Below are 20,503 nucleotides of genomic sequence, written 5' to 3' on the forward strand. Positions count from 1 at the left end.
ACTTATGATTTCATATGTGCAAAGATATTCTAAAAGCATCCTGGTTAGAACTACATCACTAAAATTATTTCAAAACAAAATTATTGGCATAAATAGACATATCACAGCTCAGTACAAGCAGTTGCTAACTACACACAAGCAAGCGTAGCTGTCTCCTGCATAACATTGCACTCCAGGTAGGCAATTCATTCCTTTGTAAGTATCTCTGAAGCAGCCCTCAAAATGATTATGTTGCAGTAAATATACATTTTATTGCTTGCAGCCTTGTTGTTATTGTGTTGGATATTTTCCCACCATAATGGTTTTTAAAACATTTTCTCCGAAATTAATATCATACCATTTCTATCCTTTAGAATCTGTGCCAGCTTTTTCAACAAAATACAAGCAAACAGGATCATGAGAAAGTCAAATTCTTCCTAAGCTTCTACTCTTCCCACCCTAGTGCTTCAAGATCGTTTGTCTCATACTCAACAAACAGAAGCAGCAAGAGAGCTTCCATTCCACAGTAACTGGCCAGGCACGGTCTTAGAAGCCCTCAAGGTGACTGCTGCTACTGCTCACAGCTGCATCACAGCATCCTGTGAAGACCTGCACATACACAGAAGCAATCTAAACTGGGGAGGATGTGGACACGCCCAGCAGGTATTTTTATGATTTTTAAAAATATTGATTTTTCACAGTAGATGAGGGCCCAGGATTTGACATACTCTGGGGTGAAGCACCTCAAACAAAGCAGAATTGGAAAAGGCAATGATGCAGCAATAGCAACAAAATCTGTTTGCTCTGGAGGAGCCTAAACTCTACCATTATATATGAATAATCACTCTTGGTATCTGTGATAGCTCCATAAGATGAGGACAAACGTAGAATGCTGAAGTTTCAAATTGGTTTATATGTTAAAGTACATTCAAATAACACAATTTTGCAGAGGATTTAAAATGAAAAAAGTCAGTTGTGAAATCAGTTTCATCAATGATAGATATTAATGATTCCTAAACCTTGAACCTTTTGCACATTTCTCACTTACACCATAAACATAAGCAGAGTCCTTTATTTGCACAAATGTTTGGCTGAGCTTTTACACATAAATTCTTATTTGTCCTTAAAGTTAAGGATTACAATCCCCAAAATGTTGCTGTTCATTTTTTCAATCTGAATGCCCCTTCCTTTTTTCTTTTTATTTCTCATAATGATTACCAGAGGAAATGACAAGCATTTGCTTATTTTTATTCTTACTTTTACTATATAAATTTGGTGAATGAAAAATAATATTTACAAAATAGAATTGCTTTGTGAAACAATTTGGTGGTTTCTTCTAAAAGAATTCGTACTACATGATGCAGAAATCATACTATTTTGTAATTTATTAAAATAAGGTGAAATCTTATCTCCACAAAAATGCACAAACATGGATATTTATAGCAGCTCTATTCATGATTTCTACAACTTAGAAGCAATCACTAAGTCTTTCAGTAGGTAAATAGATGAATAACAATGAGTTTCAGACAATTGAACATTATTTAATAATAAAAATAAATTAGCTGACAAAGTGCAAAAATTCAAGTAAAGGAATACACTGAAATGTCAATCTGAAAAGCTAATGTCTGATCACTATGATATGACAGGTAAGAAAGGTGAAACTATGGAGAGAGTAAAAGATGAGTGATTTCTAGTGGTTAGGAGGGAAAGAGGATTGGATTGGACAGGCACCAGGAATTGTTTTAGGGCCCGAAACAATTGTGTATGACACTATAATGGTGAATGCATTTTTCAAAACTTACAAAACATGGTACAAAGACAGTAAACCACAATGTAAACTTGATGTGGTGGTGTTGGTTTATCCATTGTAACAGATGTTCCCCGCTGGTATGGGATACTGATGTTGGGGAGGTTGTGGATGCCTAGGAGGTGGATACACATGCAAACCCTGTATTTCCTACTCACTTTTCCTCTAAAGCCAAAACAGTTACAGAATAAAGCCCATAAAAAATGCAAATACCCTAAAAGAACAAAAATACATATTACAATAAATTTAAACTTACTTTTCAACTACACAAGCCCTTTACGTGTAAATGAGTATCATGTCATTATATCAGTGTGGCATCTTCAAGTGTTTGAAAACATCACTAAAAGTGAATTTTGAAGCTTCAATTTCTTAGCACATATGAGTTCTACAGATTAATGAGTTTTCATTTGGGCAGCTTCATACATGCCTATAAATTCTTCTCTAATAGCCAGTTTTCTACTATCTGATTGCTACTGTCCAACTTCTTTTATATTCCATGTATAGGAGAAAACATGTAATATTTGTCTTTTTTATCTGACTTCACATGGTGATTTCTAGTTCCATCCATTTTCCTTCAATTCTTATAAACATTAGTTTGCATGTCACATTGAATGAGAGTGTTATTATTTTGCACTTTATTTTTTTTCTTGAGTTCAATTGTGGCTATTTATTTTTGTACACATAGCCATAATTTATTTGAATGTTCCCCAAATTCCAACATCTCTAAATATGGTGCTATCTGCCATCAAAAATCAAACTACAATGTTGTTACATCTAGACTGTACACAATTAATAAAATAAAGGAGAACAATAAAAATAGGCAAAACATTTTGAAAAGACATTTTTGAAAACAAGATATAAAAATGGCTAAGAACAGAAAAAAACAGTAGTCTAAAATATGAAAGAAATGCTAATTTAAAACAAGGTTGTACATGATTTGATGATTGAAAACTGATGTAATGAAAGTCTGATCATACTAAGATTTAGCAAAGCTTTGGTTGTGGAAACTGATGCAACTACTTTGTAAAACAGTTTGACAATTACTCCTAAATAGTACTGGACACTTCTATAATCACATGGAATAAACTGACATCTACTTTCATGATGGTTATAATCAAATGGAGTGAGAATATACTATAATAAGATTAAATGAATTATGGAATATGTAGAGAAGCAATAATGACACAGAAATTTCTCTCTTATATTTTTTTTCAGAGAGAAAAATATATACTTACAGAAAACTTCTTTAGAATATTCGTAAATTTTTATTAATAAAAACCAAAAATTTAAAACTACCTAAATGCCCAACAATGTCAGAACTGCTATCAATTAAGAAAAATGAAAGATATTGCACCCTTTTAGCTGAATCAACTATGGTGAATTTACAAGGGCAGTAAAGGTATACATGGGTACACATGTGTGCAAATGCTTATCGAATATAATCACATGTGTGTAATATATGGAGATCATATATAATACATGTTCGGCAACATTTTAAATTCTAAGTAAATTTCTAAGTAAACAGCTACTGGAATAAATGTAGCTGTATCACTGAGTGCAATTCTTACATTGAGGAAATTTCAAGATTATAGGAAATTATAGAATTTTTCACATTTTTATTATGGCAGAGATCGTTTGAAATTCTAGCAATTCTAGCCTGTACATTTAATCATATTTAAATTATACATCAATAAAATTGATTTATTAAGTGTGCTACATTGCTTTCTCTTTGTGATGCTAAGGATTGAATCCGAGGCATGTGTATGCCAGGTGAACACTAGAAGACCCTGAAGTTATTATACAGTTTAAATTATGCTAAAAGATACTTTGACAAGTAGTATGACTTTAAAATACTGTCATAACCTCTTAAAGTGTCTTCTATGTAATGGTCACTGATTATTTTTATAAACAAATTGCATTATGTTGTTTGAAAATGTCATTTTTAATTTCAAAATCTTTATTTGTTAATTTTAAAAATGTAATACAAGTGTAGAGAATGGTGTAAGCCTGTATATATATCAACAAATTCTGGTTTTTGCCCCGCAATATAAGCCATGTGTGAGTCGGGCTTCAATGTGTCTATGTGTACAGACTATTTTTAATTTCTTTCTGATAGTCTGTGATTCTTGACCATTTTGTAAGTTTTATTTCACTTTTAAGAAACATTACTTCAGTTTTAACTGCAACTTTTTGCTTGTATGAAACTTTCAACAGCTTCCCAGCCAGTGTCACAATTTAAAGCCATTCAATCTGTCCTCCCATCTAAAAGTCAGGTTCTACTAGTGTGAGGGCTTTTGTCTAGATGTCCTCTCAAAGCCTCATGCAGCTATAGGTGGAGCCTTTCCAGAGGTGGCTGAATTTAGGATGTGTGATTGATTCTTGGTGCAGTACTAAACTGGGCTGGAGGGCACTAGGATTAAGGGCGTGAGTGCTACCTGCCCTAAGTAGTCTGAATAGAATAAAAGGAGCAGAAAGACTCTGGTAAATTCCCTCCCTTGCTGCTTTGCTGCTTTTGATCTACCATGAAGTGTGGACCCTGTGCCACCTGCCTTGGAGCCAGCCAATTTCGGGCTGAAATCTTCTACAAACTGTGAGCTAAATAAACCTTTCCCCCTTTAACTGTAGGTCTTGGGTATTTTTTTTTTTCAGCAATGAGAGAAGAGTAACTAACACAACTAATCCATGGTTTTGAGTGTGTGTATGTGTTGAAAATGGGACATGGTATGCATTTGCATTCATTAGTGTGTGTATTCACCATCACATAAACACACACACATATGTGTGCCATCACGTTCATACTGCAGCTCTTTTGTCTTCTGGATCATTTCTACCATTTTTTCTTCCTGTGATTAAGTTATTGGATAATTAAAACTTCATTTGTTCTTTAAGTTTCCTCTCCAATCAGAAGCCTGTTCCACTGCCACCATTCAAAGATGCTCTCTTTCTCTTCTATGAATCTACAGAATTTAAAAAAAAATCTGTAAGTGAATATGGTGGCCCTACACATCCACACTTGAAGTGCAGCTCTGATGTCAACTAGTTTGCTAAGTAGATGTTGAGATGCATAAAAAACATGAACCTTAAGAGTCCATCATTGTATATGTATATAGCCAAATAAATCGTTTTCAAGTTTGTTGTATATCATCTCCTTTGGGCTGTGTTACTTATTAGAGATACAGCTGCAATCCGTGTTCTTATAAAATAACTGCACTTCTAGTACCTAAAGAAAGAAAGAAATATCCATATAAAACATCTAACTTAGATCAGAGAAGTCTTAGAGAAGAAGGTCTTAAGTGTCAATCAATAAATTTGTAGTATGAAAAATGAACATACTCTACTCAGCCTTTTAGCTAATTTACAGAGAAATCATTTCTTCTTGGTAACATAAAATACACTCATCCACTATGGCACCATAATTGCTAGTTTATGTAAACTAAGTGTATGTGTAATCAATATTCTTAAAAGAGTGTATGGTGATTCAGGGCAAATGAGTGTTTTTGAAAATTAGGCCAAAATTTTTTTTCGGTCAATAATTTATGTATTCATAAAACCTGAGAAGATTCTCAAAGCAAGCCTGGCCATCAGTCTTAAGCAGTAGCAGTTAGTACAGAAACTTAAAATTATAAACTCAGTTTAAGGTTTACTTTAAATGCCTGATTCTGGATATGTGAAATAATTCACAATGTTTATACAAGGAAATTACCATGGAATTTATTCAGAAGCTTGTCTAAATAAATAATGTAAATTGAAGTCTATGCCATAAAATGTTTATTACTGTAAAATAATTATTTACTGGCAAAAAATTTTAAATGTGGCTGGAAGTTATTTTTAAATAACCTAATAACAATCATTTCCAGATCTTAGAAAAAAGAGACTGTTTACTGAAAGAAGATAGATTTTTCTAGAAGAGACTATTTCATGCCTCAGGATAATGGTGATGATGATAGATAGCTATATGTAAAGAGGTCACTTGTGTTTAGTGTGTGCATACATATATTTATAGCATTTAAAATCACATTGTACATATCACATAACCCGTACACACATTATTGTTCATGAGCTATCTTGGAACTGCATCCTATATTCCTTTTAGAAAGGAAGATGAGCCTAATTCATCAGTCCTCTGACCAAGCTGTCACTGTGTACCATCTCTGGGAAAGCACTCCACTAAAGACTAAAGATGAAAACTGAATTTTAAACACATTGACAGAGTCTCTGCTTTAAAAGGCTGACATTCTTGGGAGAAAACGTGGGCTATGATAATCTAATTAAGATTGAATCCTGCTGTATGGTGGAGAAAGAAATAATTCCGTATATGTGGATCACAAGTGAGAGTCAACTGTAAGGGGAAGACACAGGTCAATACCCCTGACAGGAGGTAGGCTTTTGTTTCTGAATTTCAAGGAAAAGGCTAATGGAGTGTCTGAAGTAAAAATAATCCTAATTTGTTTCCAGAATGGAAAAAAGGTTGTATTTGGATTCATTAATCAAGGAAATATAATTTTTTCTGTGTTAAACAATTGCTTTTCTTGACACTGGACAATAAAGGAAGCAGAAATGTCAGTACCGGAAAACTAACTACTGGCCAAAGGCAGAATAGTGTGAATTCCCATTGTCTCCAGATGAAATCTAGATTTCTTTTGAGATACAATGGGGGAAAATGAAAATAGAAGTTACAGTCATGAGTACAGGATCCAGTGTAACATATTTAATTGACCTCAACAAACATTATCTCTTAACTGAGAACCACTGGAGAGAAAAATACTTCAGAAAACGAAAGAGATGGAAATAGACAACTATTTTCTAAGTTTGGACGTACAAGATACTGCAACTGTCAAACAATTATCCATCATGTTACCACCTTGAACTTGATAAGGGCTCATTTCAATACATCGGCGGCAAGCTTTGCACCACAGAGCAGGAAAGCTGAGGCAAAAACATTAAAAAATGCACTATTATTCTCTTAAAATAGGACTGGAAGAGTAGGTGGACATTTAACCTCAGGATAAGGTTGAGGGATGACAGGTATTTTTCTGAGGAACACCTTAGGAACTTCGAGCTTCTGAGATGAATAATACACACGTGCAGACTTGAGGAATAGAAAGGGAGTATCTCTGAATTGACTTGATTTCAAAATGCTACCATAGGCCCTGACTGAACACTTCTGTAGACAGCATGTCACAGAATATCTAAGAAAGCTAAAGACTTACTAGGACCAGGAACTATGAGCTGTGGCCCTTCTGTGGACCCCAGGTACCAAAGCCCTTTTGAATAGCGCATTAGATATTGATGAATATTTTGTCTTTTCATCATCTGCAATGTACTTTTGGATCTGAAGCTAACAAGCACCATGAAAACTGAATTTGAAATCTAGGGCATAGTTTGACAAACCAATCATGTGTACGGAGACACAGAAGGATCACTTGCTATGGAAAAAGTACATAACTCCCTTTCTCAGGCAAAGGTGATCTCAAAATGACTTTTACAGATAGAGCAAGTGAGAAGGCATGCATATAATTATGGTATATTTATATATGTCTATATATTTATTTTACAGATAATATCGATGTTATATTACATATATATTTTTTTCCATTTCTTAAATTTTAAGTCACTCGCTACACATCCTAAGGAAAAAGTCCACACCAACTAATCAACTCATGGATTTGATATAAAAAAGAATGACAGTAGAGAGATATAGAGGAAAGTGAATAGTGTCAGCAGCAGGAGCTTCTGAGGCTGCTGGGCAAAATCAAAGGTTAAGTTCCTTGCATTTGCAAACAGGTGACCTCTGAGGGTCATCTGCTCTTAGTACTTAAAGGAGTTAGATATGATCAAAAGTACTAGGAAAAAAAAAAGAAAAAAGAAGTACTAGGGATTTTTATATTAAAAATTATTACAGTGAAAGATACTCCCCCTCACTTCAAACACACTTATCACATAGTTCTTGCCACTTTCTGAAGCAGTTCTGGAGATCCTCCTCTGTGTCTGTAATTGCACTGATGTGACCGCCTTGGCTTACCTTTCATGGTCATTTTGATTTTGAGGAAGGACCAGAAGTCACCTGGTGCCAGATTCAGTAAGTAAGGTGGGCGAGGACTGAGCTTAATGGGTTATTTGACAGAAGCCTGTAGATGTTTGAGTTGATTAAGGATATTGAGGCAGCCACAGCTCAATTGAAGACACTTGCAAACATGGACTTTCAGAACTGTTTCAGAAGTTAAAACAATGATGAGATAAGTATGTTGGAAGCAAGGGGGAGTATTTTGAGAAGAATTAATGGTAATATGTCTGTTAGAATAATGGTATTTTTAATTAAAACCTTCAATGTATATTTTAACCACATCTCTGACTTAATGAAGACCGGTTAGGTCTCCTGGAGCTTTGGAGACACAATGGGAGGGGTGATCATTTCTGTTTACTACTATCTCCTGATCTAAATGTTTGCAACAAAAGTAGAAGAAAAAAGTTTTAACTCAAACTGCCAAGAGGTGATGACAAGGGAGGAAAACTGAACTAGAAAAAGAAATGGCTGTTAAGCAGCTACCCAGCTGCCAAATGCCATGAAATGATTTCAACTAAATGTTGAGAAATGCTCAGAGAACAAAAGATGACATGCTTTACAGATGACAAAGAATGAAATAAAACTATGCAATTTTACAGAGCATTTTATACTGTCTATAATATTTTGATGTTCCATGGGATTAAAAGTGTGAGAGTAAGTATTCTTATCCTGTTATATCCAACTAGAGCTTTTGGCTTGTAGACTATGGCAGAGACTTTGTATTTTTGTATGTATACAGGTAGGTGTGTGGATTTATTTGAATATATTACTAAATTTGTCATTCAATGTCTGTTGTACTGGTATGTGGATTATATTTTTTTGCTATCCTTCCACTAAAAATGTTTTCTAATCACCCCAAATAATTTAGCCTAACATTTAAACATAAATCATGGTAAAAGAAAATAGTATCAAAGTTAAATAGGTATTAAAATACTGTAACTCAGAAATCAAGGTAAAATACAGCTAATTGAGAATTCACTAAATCAAAACTGTACCCTTTCATTTTCCAAAACAGTGACTAAATAATGGCATTCACAAAGATGTAAAATTTGTTCTGCTTTCTGTAGCAAATGCAGATTAATATATGTAGAATTAGCTCATATTTCAGCATTTTATTTGTTAACAACATGAAAATTGATAGTACAAAAATGTTACAAGTGAATATTCTAATCCAATTATGTCCATTATCCAGAAGTATTACATCTCTTATCCTTTCAAGGTACTCTCAACATTACTTACAATACTAGAAATGATTATGAACTGAACAAATCCTTGTAAGAATACACGACAGCCCCTGTGTGCATGGGGTTGGTCAGGACCCCTCGAGGTTGCACAACTCTCAGATGCATAAGTCTCCAAGGTCAGCTGGTGTAGACCTGGGCATGACCTCATCACATCTCCCCACCTACTGAAGTCACCTATAATTATCCACACTGCCTGATACAATGTGAACGTTTCATCAGTAGTTATGGTATTTTATTGTTTGGGGAATAATGACAAGAAAACTTCTGTGCATATGAAATAGACACGCTATTTTTAAATAAACGTGTTGGATCCTCTGTTGGTGGATAGTGCAGATATGGAAACCACAGATATGGAAGGCTAACTTACAATGGCATGTTTGTATATGTAATGTACAACTTCATAACTTGCAAACTAGAAATTTCCATGTTACAGAGTGTGTAATTGAACCAGTATGAATTTATAGATTTGTTGAAGGACCAAATAGCCAATTCCCCTCATTACTGGAACTAACATTCCTTTCCAAATAATTCACTATTTAAAAAATAAATATGGTTTCTAATATGTCAAAATACACCATTCCTTATCTTTTAAAAATTATGCAGAAAGTAATAATGGTGTATAGTATTTTAACATGTGCAAGTCTGTTAAATCAGACCCTAAAATATGTAACCTCACTTGTTTTATTTATCTTGAATTTAACAAACTCATTTCATGCCAAAATAATTTGTAAAAGAATATACATTGTTGGGTTTATAATCACTGTGGTTTGATGTGGAATTTCCTCAAAAGGCCTCATCTCCAAAATGGAGCTGTCAGGGGAGGTGCACAATTCACAGAGGGGATGGAGTGGGAGGTTTCCCGTCACAGGTGATGTGACTTCAGGCATAAAGGTGCAATCCAGTCCTTTCCTTTCTTCCTTTTGTCACTACCAAGAAGAAGAAAGCCACACAAGAGGCTCAAGATTGTGTAGGGGTCTAAGTCTGAAGGCCTGAAACCTCCCTGTCCATTTGCTGGTGTGAGTATTGAAAACTTGGAGAAACTGGAGAGCAAATCCAGAGACAAAAGCAATGACTAGAGGTCTTTTGAGAACAGGAACTCTTCCTTCTTTGTTCCATCTTTATTCCTCCCAGGCTGCAAGCCTGTTGGCTGGTGCCCCCACATCAGGGGGATCTTCAGCTTGCTATCTACCTGCCAGTCATCCACAGACACACTCAGGGCTCTGCTAACCTGCTACAGCCTTCTTCCTCAAGTGAAGTTGGCACATCACTACTACCAATAACATCAGCTGCTCTTAATCAACCAATGATAACTATGTAGATTTCCAAATTCTGATATTTATGCTTTAAATACTATAATGGTAAATAATTTCATCATTATTTTCAAACTATATCCTAAGCATATTAAATTCTATCTATTATGACAAAGTCTTAGATAGTTATAAATTCTTTCTCAAATGCATGCAAAAAATTCTTCTGGTATATTTTTAAATTAGATTTCTGGGTTGTATTCATCTTTAACGCAAAATTTGTTCTCAGACTAATTGCATGAGTTTACATTCTCATAAGATATATATATATATTTTTCAATTTTCAACCAAATACTAAGTAATAACTTCACAAAATACGGTAGGGGTGAAGTCCTATTTTGCATCCATTTAGCATTCTTATGATAATAAGGATGAAAATATTTTCATATTTTCAGTTATGGATGCTTTCTGTAGCAGGCTTATTTATATCTCTTTCTCATTTTCCTGAGGTTTAAAAGTTTCTTATTGATTCAAATAAGTTTGATATTAAATATCATTTTAAAATTTCTTTAACTTTGTGTTTCTTGTTTTAATTGAGCTATAAATATCTCGTCTTTGTTTTGTCTCTGCATGTATTATGTCATTTGGACAACTGGAATTCTTCATTTTAACCTACTCTCTTGTTCATGTATTATTTTATGATTTAAGCCTTCTGTATTTTTAAAGGTAATTCTCTTCCAAGGAATAATAAATGCATACTCCCACGCTCTTTCTAAAGCATTAAAATTTTGATGATCACATTGAAGTATGTAACCCATGTGGAGTAGTATTTTGTGACACGTGAAACTGAGATGCATTTTAGTTTTCTCTCTCTCTTTCCCTCTCCCTCTCCCTCTCGGATCATCAGAAGGCATCAGCTCCAACTGTGGAGAAGCTTATCTTTGCCACAAGAAAGCCCAGTGGTAGAATTCTCATACATTTTGGGCATTTATGGCTCTCTTTCTCTTTTCTACTCCATTGGTCAATTTCATTGCACAGACAACTGCATTAACATTGTATTTGTCTTAATTACTATTTTTCAAATAGGGAAAATTACTTATAGGACAATTTGTCATGTCTGGTTCTATCCTTTACATAGTGTCTTAAATATACTATTTTTCTTCAAATATGTTTTACTGAAAATTTTAGTTATGCAATTATTACTGTAATTGTAGCTATGTTGTAGATCAATTTATACCTCTCTACCCTTCATCCTGACACACAGTAAACATCACATACATTTCCACAGATTAATAGTTTAAGTCAAATTTAGTTTAGTTTAATAAGTTCAAAAAGACAGTCCGGTACTTTGTGATTTGCTTTCATATAAAATGTTTTAACTTTGTTACATTGGAGATACTATTTTATTAAAAGTTTTTTTATTGGGTTTCATCATGTAAATAAAACCCTACATGGATATTTATATGAAACACTTGTTATGGCCCATAGTTCTTATATTTGCACATACTTGTGAAGTTTGTATATAGATAATCTGAATCGGTGAGAATGATAATTTTGATTCTTGCGTTTTCTTTTTTTTTAATTCATTAAGTTTATTGGTTCATTTTAGGTATGCAGTGTGATGACATTCATCACTGGGGATCTGTACCTTTATATTATATATTTTGGTTCTTATTTTTTCCCTGTTGCTTTTTCATTTTGGAAGTTTTATTACTTTTACACTTTCATTGCTTTTTATCAGATTTCTGGCTCTTGAAGTTGACTTGAAAACAGCTAAAGATGAGGATACAGGTTTACCTAGTGTAGGCATTTGATAAATACATGTCATAAAACTGAGAAAGCTAAGGAATTTTATTCATTTCTTGAGATTTAAATTTGTTGGAATACAGTTCTTTGTAGTTTTCTACTTTTAGACTTGTAAATTCATCTATATCTATTTAATTGCTGAATTTCTATAGTTACAGTTTTGTGTGTGATTTCTTTGTTGTTGTCATTAAAATCCTGCAAACATTTATTCATTATATTATTTTCTTCATTGAATTGAATTGTAACTTTGTTTTCTCTATTTTATATATATTTTCTATTCATGTTATGCCCTTGTGTTTATTACTTTTCTTCATTATTTAATCTAGTTCTAAAGACAGATGATTTCTTCACGAAGTTTTCCTACGTCACATTTACAATATAAAGCACTTGACCACATTGCATGATGTAACCGAATTAAAGCAAGCACGTTTGTACTTAAACTTTTAAAAAGTGGCATTTGAATTCAGGCCCTTGGCACTGAGCTACATACTCAGCCTTTAAAATTTTTTTTACTTTTAAAAAGGGTCACACTAATTTGCCAAATGCCCTGACTGGGCTCAAATCTGCAATCCCCCTCTCAGCCCCTTATAGTGTTGTTATTACTGGCTTGCACCTTCGTGCCTGGCTTGTTCAATAGGTTTTAATTTGCTTATAAACTAGGGCCTAAGAATTTTCTTTTAAGTCTATACCTTAGAGATATAATTCCACAGGTACAACAGGAGCATTCAGAATAATATTCATAGTGAAATTAATCACCTTTGCACAAATAGAATAAAACAATATCTGTATACAAGTAATACTATGGAAATATAAATGTATTGTATATTCTGTTGTTGACATATGTAGCTACTCACAAGTCACAGAGTGGTTGGTAGTGTCATTTAGCTTTTCCATGTCCTTACTGATCTTATTTGTAGTTCTTTTATGAATTAGTCACATTGTATTACACTACAATAATATTATAGATTCATCTATTCAGCTAATATTGTGAATTTTTTATTCCTATACTTTGATGCTCTGTTATTGGATATATATATATAATAATGATTTTAATATTTTAATTTAGGTAAATAGACCATGGCAATGATTATATAATACCTAATTATTTATTTAAATTTATTGAATTCAATTATATGCAAATTATTACTCAACAATAATTTTTAAAATTCATTGGGCACTTTTAGTAATTCATCACCAGGATATTTTCTCTATAATCCTAGCCTATCATATTAGAGAAACAAAATTCTCATAGGCATTCTTTAGTCATAAAAGTAGAAATTATTTTAAAATATGCATTTTAAAGATATTGCATATGTTAATGAAAACAATTTATTTTATTATATTATTAAATTGTTATAGGATGTTCCAAATATTTTTATTGATCATAATATTCTCCAATATATATTTTACTTTCTCCATTTTATGATAAAGACAATGCTACTGGTTCAAATTCTTGTATGGAACTATCAGTCTACTTCTAAATTTTGTTTTCTGTAGTAATAAAATATTATCTGACTTTGTTCATTATGTAGCAATAGAAGCAAAACTCTAAACATAATTTGTAATATATATGGAATTTTAACATAGGCTTTCCAAGGGTCATTAATGACTTATTTTTAGTCACTTGAACTCCTGTGCATTTGTGACATGTATCTGTATGTTTCTCGAGTCTGAAGGTTTTGCCTTTTGTAGTTCTTCTCAAGTTTATCTAATTCTTTCATGTTGTTTTTTTTCTGATTTTTCTCATTAATTCACCATGTATAACCTGTGTAACATATTAATATGGAATTGAAATACATTTTGGAAAATAATAAATTCAAACTGAAATGTAAATGTCTATGTGAGATCACATGGTACTTGTTTGACTGTGCCTGGCTTATTTTGTTTAACATAATTGTCTTTAGTTTCAATCATATTGTAAATGATAAGATTTCATTTTTTTCTTTTCTCATTATGTATCATGGCCACATTGTATTTATTCATTTATCAGTTGCTGAACACCTGCAATACCCCATTTCTTGGTCATCATAAGACATATTCTAGTAAACATGGAAATGCAGCTGTCTCTCCAACACACTAATTTAATTTCAATCTCTCCAATATACTAATTTCATTTCCTTAGTCAAACACCCAGGTCTGGGTTGCTGGGTCATATTCTAGTACTATTTTAACTTTTGAGGAACCTATGCAATGTTTTCCTTAATGGCTGACCTAAATTGCATTCCCACCAGCAGTGTGAAAATATTCCTATTCTGCACATCCTTGCCAGCACGCATTATCTTTGGTCATTTTGATAACAAGCATTCTTTCTGGAGTCAAGTGATATACCTTGTAGTTTTCAGTTAAATTTCCCTGATAATTACTGATAATGAACAAATTTTTTCATGTATTTATTGGCTAATAGTGTATCTTTCTTGGGAAATATCTCTCCAAGTTTACTGCATATTTTTGAGGTTATTTTCTATTGAGTTTTTAGAGCTCATTCTATATTCTGCATTTTAACCCTTTGTCAGATCTATAGTGTGTGAAGATTTTTTTCCCATTCTGTCCATTGTTCTTTCATTCTAATTGTTTCCTTAAGCTTTTGTGTTTTATGTAAATCCATGTATCCATTTTTAAATTTGTTTTCTGTGTATATTAGATGAAGAATTGATAAAGTTGTGGAAATTTTCTTAATCTGACAGTGGTTGCAATGTGCAACTTGCATTCATAATACAACTCAAGATTCAATCCAGGAATCTTAAGAACACAGTAGGACTTTAATTCTAGTACTCAGATAAAGGGCTCCCTTTTCACCATATACTGAAGAAAGAGCCCATAGATATATTGTACAGACAGATTAGCTGCTATATTCACCTGAATATGATAGTCTTTTCTTACTTAGTGAGCTCTGGGGATACCAGAGAAATTGTCAAGTCTGTCACAACTCGGTAGAGTCAGTCTGATCACCAGATATGAATGAGCTTCCTGCAGTGAATCAGAATCTCAGTGGTGCAGTGCTCTGCTTGACCACCATGCTCACCACCATGTAGAGCTCTAGGTCCACAGGAGTGCAACAGACCCTGTGTACTGTGAAAGGCAAGGGAAACATACTGCTCTTCAGCTTAGGTCTACTTCTTCAGATTGAGTATGAGAAACAGAAAATGGCTTTAAAAATAATGATATCAGTAAGATCACTAAATAAATAGGTGTATTCCAAGGTTAAGGGGTAAGTAGAGCTGAACAGCTGGGGCACAAAGATTCTGAGGGCAGAGAATCTACTGTGTAGTACAGTAATGTTGCATACGGGTAGTGATAGATGGTTTTGGAAATAAATGTATTACCCCAAGAAGATAATCACAAAGAAACAAGAAAAGAAGATGACATCAGGTCTTTGCCTTCCATAACTTCAAAAATCACTTAACATGGATCAATAACAAATAAAAAATAGAAAATCACAAATTTTTTATGTAAACATAGGAAAGATTTCTTTGTCTTTGTTTTGGCAAAGATATTTTTATATGGCACCAAAAGCACAAGTAATGAAAGCAAAAATAAACAAGTAGAACTGCATCAAACTAAGAAGCTTCTACACACCAAAGCAAACACTAAGGCAGCCAATAGTAAGGGAAGAAGTATCTGAAAATGTATAACTAATTAGAGGTCAATATACAAAATATCTAAGGAATTCACACAAATCAATAGCCAAAAAAAGGAGGCACAGGACTAGATTCTATTCTTGAAAAAGATGCAGTACTCATAAGGCAAGATAGCATGTGCACAACAGCCTGAGAAACTTAGGGAGACTCTGTCTCAGAAAAAAATATAAAATAGACTGGGAAGAATGTAGATCAATGGCAGAGCAACTAGGAGTTCAGTCCCCAATACTACCCCCCCCACACACACACACAGAAGGATGAAACAAGGAAGGAAAACAGGAAGGGGAAAGAAAGGAGGGGGAAAAGACCAGCAAGTATAAAAGAAGGAAGTCAGCATCATAATCATCGCTGAAATGTAAATACAATCCAGAATGAGATATCATTCCACACACGTTAGGATAGCTGTTATCACAAAGAGATAACAAGTGTGAGCTAAAATGTGAAGGTAAGGAAACCCTGTGCACTAGTAGTGGGAATGTAAAAGGGTTGCCGATACAGAAAATACTATGAGAGTTTTTCAACAAAATACTTGCATAATATTTGTGAACATACCTATTGCAAACTTTATAAACTTGTTGATATTAAATATTTTAGTATAAAAATACTTTGAGGTGCTTTGATAATTTCTACATTTCTTTAAGAGTAAATATAAATATATTTGTATCAGTCAGTGCTTACTAGAGAAACAGATTTAATGCAAGATGTGCAAATATATAAGAACTTACAAGATAGGCTTAAAATGGCCCACGGAGTCAGGAGAGGAAGACCGCAGAGGGTCTGTCTGTGCTCTAGGGATGCGAAGGACCCAGTCGAAGGCCGGAAGCCACTGCAGTGTGCCATGCGAGTTCATAGCAGGAGGCTGAAGGGTTTGCTCTGGAAGCCAGGAGACGACATCCAACATGAAGATGAAGACTGGAGCCTCTCCGAAGAAACAGAATCGAGACGTACTTCTTCCTTTCCGTTGTATACCATTCTGGTGACAATCCTTCCTAGGATGGACCTTTTACACCCAGAACTCTGCTGATCCAATTTAGTTGGGTTTTTCTTAAGCAAGTCGACACAATCAGGTAACATTCACAATAATGAAAAAAAAATGCTGGGTTTTCTATAATCCGTGGCATTCGCTATTCTACTATCTCCAAGGACTTCTAGAATGAGTTTATTAATTTAAAGAGAAAAAATTCTAGCTTTTAATTTAAAAAGAAAGAATTCTGGCACTTAAAATGTCAGATAGACTCAATATCTATTTGTTTCCACCTCTCTAGTTTAAAGAACATAATAATAATATTCTGGGTCATTTGTTCAATTTATCTCTGTGACATTTCGTTCACTGCTCCCCATTTGGAATCACTACAAAGCCTTACTTCACTTACCAAATGCACCCTCTTCTTATCTATCCTTTCACACACAACTTATCAACCAATAGTAATGACTATTCCAAACAGGTTGATATTTTAAGCTTTCGCATGTGAGGTAGAGCATGTGGTACTTGTCTTTCAGTCTATGGCCCTTTTCATTTAACATAACAAGTGCTGGTCACATCCATTTTGCTCCAAGTGACAGGATTTCATATATATATATATATATATATATATATATATATATATATATATATATATATATATATGAGAGAGAGAGAGAGGGAGAGAGAGAAATTGAGAGAGAGATTCCATCTATTCATTGATGTGCACACAGGTTGATTCCATACCTTGGTAATTGTGAATTGAGCCAAAAAAATAATGGGTGAATTGGTATCTCCTAGGTATGCTGATTTCATTTCCTTTGCATATATACCCAGAAGTAAGATCATGAAACATACAGTGATTTGGTTTTTATTCTTTTTTGAGAAATCTTCATTACACTTCTCTGTAATGGATGCAGAAATTTACAGTCCCACCAGCAGTCTATGAGTTTCACCTGTTCTCTCCATAGTCTTCAGCACTGTTGTTTTTTTAGGATTTTGAGATTCTGTTCACTCTAACAAAGTCAGGTGAAATCTCATGATAAATTGATTTACATTTTCTTAACGGCTAATCGTATCGAACCTTTTATTACATTTATTGGCCAAATATATTTCTTCTTTTGAGAAATGCCTATCCAGATATTTTGCCCATAATTTAAGTGGTTTTATGTTCATTGTTACACTTTCTAAATTCCATGTATCTTCTGTTTATTAATTCATTCTCAGATAAATGGTTGGGAAATATTTTCTGACATTCTGTATGTTACCTCATCAGTTTATTGATTGCTTGTTTTGCTGTCTAGAGGCTTCAAGCCAAGCTTGAACATGTATCTTATTGTTTGAAAATTTCTCAACAATTGTAAGTGTGAACACTCAAAATATTTTTCCATAGTGATGACTATGTATTTTAAATTATCTCCAATTTAAATATCCTTCATCTTTAACTTGATATATAACTCTGAAGTCCAGAAATAAAATTACAGAGTTTGGTTTATATTGTGGTGTTAGAGTTATTTAGGAAACAATAGTTCCTGTTATGTTAGGCTTGTTAAGAAATACTGATTGAATGTGGACTCAAATTTCTATTGGTTCCATAGTATTAACCAATTGAAGAGAACAGTAAGATTGATTGGCTGCTGACTTCAGTGTGTACTTCTATAACAAAGAGATCTCATCCTTGCTACAATAGAATAGACATCAGTGGTACACACATGCTATGCCTGAGTATCTGGAGAAGTCCATATGAAGCCCATGACTGTGAGCTATCTGCATTGAATTTCTTCACTCAACAGTTTGTTTTCATAGAACTAGAAAACTGCAAAGATTGAATTTGTCTTTTCTGCCATTAGGGCATTTGTTAGCACCAAAATCCAATATTTTATAAAGATTTTACATTAATAGAATAAGAACCTGGTGAATATTCTTTGAAATCAGCAAATCAACACTATAATGAATGGAATTCAGTAGTGATGGAGGAGCCCCTTTGTGATACCACTTTTGCAGTATTCAGAATCTGTGGGCCTGAGGGAGAATTGGGAAGGCCCATTGAAAGCACAGCTAAAGCTGTAGCTTAAAGTAATACTTTCCCAGTATTAAGTTCCATCCACCAAAATTAAGGAGTCTCTAAACCAAAATTCTCCATGTGGTGTTTTCCAGGAAGAATGAATGTGTTTGGGAACAAAAGTCTTCAGGGTTCTCCAGGAAATGAGAATTAATAAGAGATATGTATCCTGCCATTTAGTAAATAGTCTATCTTTGACATGAATCAGTACATTTTCTAAGTCAGGTTTTCCTGCATGGCAAATATAATTTCTAAATGATGCTGAGGAACAAACATAAATGTTTTCTAATGAAGGACCCATAACTTCTGCACTGTTCACTGTGTCAGCCCAAGAATACACTTTGGTATCCCTGATACAATAAAAAAAAACCCAACGCCTTAAACTATAATTATCTTGCCCCACAATATATTGTGGCACCATGGCAGAGCTGTATGGTACGAAACACATGATAAGAAGAGTGAGTCCAAGCACAAATGTTATTTAAAAAAATTATCTGACTTCTTTTAGCAAATTCTCAACACTACAAAAATAAATAGGTGACCTAACAAAAATCTGAGTATAATGAATAGATCTGATATATATATATATATATATATATATATATATATATACACATGCGCCTGACTATCTTCATCCCCATCCTATGGCCAAGAAGAATTTACATGATCATTTTATAATAATTATTACATAATTTAAAAAGTAATAGTTCTATTTGCCAACTAGTTCACAGAAAAGCAAAATCATTAAAAATTAGAGAATGACTTCTCTAGGGCCTAGCAGAGGGAAAGCAATTTAAGTATAAAATTAAAATTTTCCTTAAATAGACTATACTCACTTCTCTAACCTCACAAGGTACATTTCACTTGACTCCCAAAGTCATTAGGTGGTCTGAAATATACCGTTTTCCTTTCAATTCAATCATTATTTTCTCTGCCCTTAATGGACTACAGAAAAAGGGCCTACTTACCTGATCTTTTTTGCTTCAACAGATTACTACTGCTCAGGATTTCTTCATTCTTCAAGGATTATTCCATTTATATTGCAGTTACTTGTTCAAAATAAATCATTCATAAGAACCACTTTATTTCTTTTTTCAGGTAATAAAGTACGAATTTCTCCTGAAAAAGCAAAATCACTTTTTTTCCTGATTCCTTAAATTCAAATAATAGGCTCTGTGGGTGCCTCTATCACAGAATGGTTCATATAAAAAGGAAATTTTCTGTGGTGTCTTGCTAAGCCATGGAATAAAGTCTTTTTACAGGGTTTCCATGGTAACATGCATGCATCATCTGTCTTGCTCACATTGAAAATTCTTCCCTGATATCTTCCATATGTGTATTTGTTTTGTACACTTTATATAACCATAACCTGTACTAATTTAGTGAAAGTAATCAAGTTCAGATTGCAATTATGCTGACTAAATTAACTGATTAAAAACATGCAGGCAGAACAAGAATCTATGAACCTCAGGGAAATGGATGTGGGAAAACAAAACCTACTAGTTGGTCACACTGTGTACTTTAACATCAGATAAAATGTTAAAATTATTTGTGGTTCATCTAGGTGGTTTAGCTTTTATGCTAAAAGTATCCACATAAAAGTTAGGAGCGTCAGGAGGGCTGCTGGGAGAGAACAGTTATGAATGAATTGGGGGACTGTTGTTGCCATTGCTATAGCTTCTGTTTCAACACCAC

At 33.6% G+C, this 20,503-nt stretch overlaps 1 long non-coding RNA gene across 2 annotated transcripts in view; it reads right to left on the reverse strand.

The window, feature by feature from the left end:
• LOC110349525 (uncharacterized) overlaps positions 1–20,054 on the reverse strand; it is an 86,449-nt gene extending 66,395 nt beyond the window's left edge. For both annotated transcript variants that reach the window (XR_015448890.1, XR_002395549.2), the window contains exon 1: positions 19,777–20,054. This is a non-coding gene — a long non-coding RNA (uncharacterized LOC110349525). The remainder of the gene's footprint in view (positions 1–19,776) is intronic.
• Positions 20,055–20,503: the final 449 nt, after the last annotated feature.

Source organism: Heterocephalus glaber, unplaced genomic scaffold (genome assembly GCF_053883595.1).
Source record: "Heterocephalus glaber isolate CG9 unplaced genomic scaffold, H.glaber_assembly_v1.0 deba00000594, whole genome shotgun sequence".
Taxonomy (NCBI): domain Eukaryota; kingdom Metazoa; phylum Chordata; class Mammalia; order Rodentia; family Bathyergidae; genus Heterocephalus; species Heterocephalus glaber.